We start from the raw sequence: 4,807 nt of genomic DNA on the forward strand, positions 1-4,807 counted from the left end.
TAGTAAAATGAGTTATCAAGAGATAGATTGATAAGACCTACTTTTTTTTGCTGTGATAAGTAGAACAGTGCGTCAAGCATTGGGGAGGGGGCACCTCACCAGTCCCCTCCCCCTATCCCATAAAAATGATCCCCAATGCATTTTCCTAAATATCATGTTAAAGTCTCTAATCATTACATCAATTCTTCAAAATTGTGGTGAGGATTGAGCGCTACATTTTTATATTCTAACATGCCTTGCAGGTTAAGTGTTTTTTTTATGGGCTGAAACCTGGACTCACATAGCCCTATCAGTTTTTAGAAAATTACTTTTTGGCTAGTGTGAGATTTGAATTGAATTGTTCTGATACTATGTTAAATCTCTAACCACTTCATCCAAACTTTTAAGTTGTGATGAGGACTGGATGTTATATTTTTATATTCTGACACATGGGAAAATTATCTCTTACATCCCAAATTCAAAGAGTGGGGTAATTTCTTTTAGGCATAGAACACAAGTTGTTTCTGTTCAATTCGAAGATAATGCTTTATTAGTGAGACACAACAATATAATTGATACGCAATCTCATGAATAGAGGAAGAGAAAATTTCTATAAACCTTTGTAAAACTTCTAGTAATATGAAGTGCTCTAAAAATTAATACTCTGCCCAAACAGAGATAATTAACTATATGAGATTTGATATTCTTCACAACTTTAGCACTTGGGGCTTAAGATAAGTTAATAATATATTTCTGTTGCATTAAGCATTCCTCCCTTAAGAAATAGCGATGGACAGAGGAGAGTGGGGAACATACAACAGGCCCTTAAGGTCCTAATTTAAGGGAGAAATAAGGATGACTACGCACACTATGCAAGCTCAACATGCATATCCATGAAAATGTTTACTAAACTTTAAGCATGATTGCATACAAATTGATGCATGATAACCATCTTTATACTTGAGAGTAGTTGTTGATTCCTAATCAAATACAAAGAAGAGGATAAGCACTTGGGAAATCTAAGCATGCATGATCCTAAAAGCCTCCTCTCCCCTAATCAATTTCTCCATTAATTCTTGGTGTCTAGCAATTTTTATGCCATTAATTTGATTAAAAGGGGGGAAAGTATGGAAGGAACATAAAGGGTCAGTGTATTAATATTTCAATATATTGTTTGAAAGATTAAGGCTCAAGTGGTTAGATTGTTGCACTATGTTATGCATTACATTTTCTATTAGTATACAGGGCACTTTTATATTCCTTCTTCATCTCTTTATGCTTTCTAAATAATGTTAGGAGCACACCCCCTAACACACCACCAACCACACCCCCCTCTCCTATCGCTACAGTAAACCGGGCCCCACATGGGATTTTAAAAATTTTAAAATCCCATGTGGGGCCCGGTTTACTGTAGCGATGGGAGAGGGGGGTGTGGTTGGTAGTGTGGTAGGGGGGGTGCCCCTAACACCACTCTTTCTATTGAGGGTTCTCTATATGATTTTTTTAAATTTATATTTTCCTATTTATTTTGGTTCAGAAATAGAGTCACATTGTTAGAATCTTTATAACAGGCACATGTGTACATTGGGGCTCCTCAAATTATTTGAAAAGCAATAAAGTAAGCTTTCTTCATAGCTCTTGAAATAACTTGGAGCTCGTCAAACGAAGGACATGATGCCATACTACTATTTTTCTATTTAATTATATGCACGCCATTAGGAGTTATGCATGGTAAAACACTTGTAATAACAAGTAATAGCAATTTTAAGAAAAATTTCTTTTAGTATAGAAAATTATCCTAGTTTGACACAAACTAAATAAAGGAGTGTGTGTGATCAAGTTGGACCTAGATCCTTCCAACCATTTACAGTTGTACTCCATAAATTTTGATGGGAAAGCAGAAGGATTTGGATAATCTACCATTCTCTTTATAGAATTGCACCTGGCCATTGTGATCAAGTGTACACAACGCATTCCTAATTACGGAATCCACAACCAACAAATTGCATTGCAAGATGAGATCCTTGTAGCCAATTTGGTCTTCTGAAGATTCTTTGAGCTGTATGCAATCTCTTTATCTTATCACTTTCCTTCTCATTTATCTTTACATTTGGACAATCTATGAAAGTCCTATAGTTTTTTAACAAAGCCAGATACAAGGAACCATCCCTGAGTTGTCCTTGAATCTCTGTGTATTGTCCTTTTAAGCCCTCTATTAAAGGGTTTCTAAGCTGTAAAGGGTTTGTCTCCACCCACTTCCTAATATACACATTGGGTTGTTTGTTGATAGACCCCTCACTATCACTCAATTGTAGATAGATCCCTTGTAGTTTTGTTGCTGCAGATAGACCCTGAGTAAATTTGTTCTCTTTTACACTTATAGAAGAGAGTTTTTGTACAAATAAACCACCTGAGCACAAAAGAGTCAAAAAATTTACTCTAGAGTCTATCGGCAACAATAGAACTACCTGAGTTCTATCACAATGGCGATAATACAGATGGTCTATCCACAATTAACCCTAGCTTTTGGACATATTTGTTATTTTGTCTCTCACCTTGATCCAAAGCATCATGAAGTACAGTTTCAATTTGTTGAGATACAAAAAAAAAAAAAAACTTGCTAGTCCTATATAATATGTGCACACAGATTGAAATCTAACCCGAAGAAATCTGCTACAAGAAAAGGTGGATTATAACACATAATTCAGTTAGACATTGCTTTGACAGAGACAACTCGCTGTTACCTGTGGATCCTCAGATGTATTAGATTTCATTTATTTCTTCCAGTGATAGGATCATTTGTAAATTTTCCCCCCATACACCTGTATCTTTCTATTACGAAGAATATTTTATTGTTGTCTTGTTAATGGAATGTTGGGGCCTTGGACCTTATAATACCTCTCAAAAATACAACTTGCTAAAATTGCTAGGGGCAAAGAATAGCTCAACGCTGATGCATATTAACAAGGGAATATACTCATTCACAAAAATGGTGCACCTTTTAAGCCTATGCTTGATTTTCCACGCTCATTTAATTACCACTTATAATAATAGAAAATAGGGCTATCCTATAAAGCTAGTGTCCACTTGTCAAATTACATTATTACATTTACCAACTATTGAAGCACCAATGCATATATGATATATACCCATAGAATCATGACTGGATATTTGAGCAACCTTTGGAGCTTCAACTTGGATAACAATGGGATCTTGAGTGTGTACCTCTGCTTCTTGTAGCAGTGGGGCCCGGTTTACTGTAGCGATGGGAGAGGGGGGTGTGGTTGGTAGTGTGGTAGGGGGTGTGCCCCTAACACCACTCTTTCTATTGAGGGTTCTCTATATGATTTTTTTAAATTTATATTTTCCTATTTATTTTGGTTCAGAAATAGAGTCACATTGTTAGAATCTTTATAACAGGCACATGTGTACATTGGGGCTCCTCAAATTATTTGAAAAGCAATAAAGTAAGCTTTCTTCATAGCTCTTGAAATAACTTGGAGCTCGTCAAACGAAGGACATGATGCCATACTACTATTTTTCTATTTAATTATATGCACGCCATTAGGAGTTATGCATGGTAAAACACTTGTAATAACAAGTAATAGCAATTTTAAGAAAAATTTCTTTTAGTATAGAAAATTATCCTAGTTTGACACAAACTAAATAAAGGAGTGTGTGTGATCAAGTTGGACCTAGATCCTTCCAACCATTTACAGTTGTACTCCATAAATTTTGATGGGAAAGCAGAAGGATTTGGATAATCTACCATTCTCTTTATAGAATTGCACCTGGCCATTGTGATCAAGTGTACACAACGCATTCCTAATTACGGAATCCACAACCAACAAATTGCATTGCAAGATGAGATCCTTGTAGCCAATTTGGTCTTCTGAAGATTCTTTGAGCTGTATGCAATCTCTTTATCTTATCACTTTCCTTCTCATTTATCTTTACATTTGGACAATCTATGAAAGTCCTATAGTTTTTTAACAAAGCCAGATACAAGGAACCATCCCTGAGTTGTCCTTGAATCTCTGTGTATTGTCCTTTTAAGCCCTCTATTAAAGGGTTTCTAAGCTGTAAAGGGTTTGTCTCCACCCACTTCCTAATATACACATTGGGTTGTTTGTTGATAGACCCCTCACTATCACTCAATTGTAGATAGATCCCTTGTAGTTTTGTTGCTGCAGATAGACCCTGAGTAAATTTGTTCTCTTTTACACTTATAGAAGAGAGTTTTTGTACAAATAAACCACCTGAGCACAAAAGAGTCAAAAAATTTACTCTAGAGTCTATCGGCAACAATAGAACTACCTGAGTTCTATCACAATGGCGATAATACAGATGGTCTATCCACAATTAACCCTAGCTTTTGGACATATTTGTTATTTTGTCTCTCACCTTGATCCAAAGCATCATGAAGTACAGTTTCAATTTGTTGAGATACAAAAAAAAAAAAAAAACTTGCTAGTCCTATATAATATGTGCACACAGATTGAAATCTAACCCGAAGAAATCTGCTACAAGAAAAGGTGGATTATAACACATAATTCAGTTAGACATTGCTTTGACAGAGACAACTCGCTGTTACCTGTGGATCCTCAGATGTATTAGATTTCATTTATTTCTTCCAGTGATAGGATCATTTGTAAATTTTCCCCCCATACACCTGTATCTTTCTATTACGAAGAATATTTTATTGTTGTCTTGTTAATGGAATGTTGGGGCCTTGGACCTTATAATACCTCTCAAAAATACAACTTGCTAAAATTGCTAGGGGCAAAGAATAGCTCAACGCTGATGCATATTAACAAGGGAATATACT

Source organism: Asparagus officinalis, chromosome 10, assembly GCF_001876935.1.
Source record: "Asparagus officinalis chromosome 10, Aspof.V1, whole genome shotgun sequence".
Taxonomy (NCBI): domain Eukaryota; kingdom Viridiplantae; phylum Streptophyta; class Magnoliopsida; order Asparagales; family Asparagaceae; genus Asparagus; species Asparagus officinalis.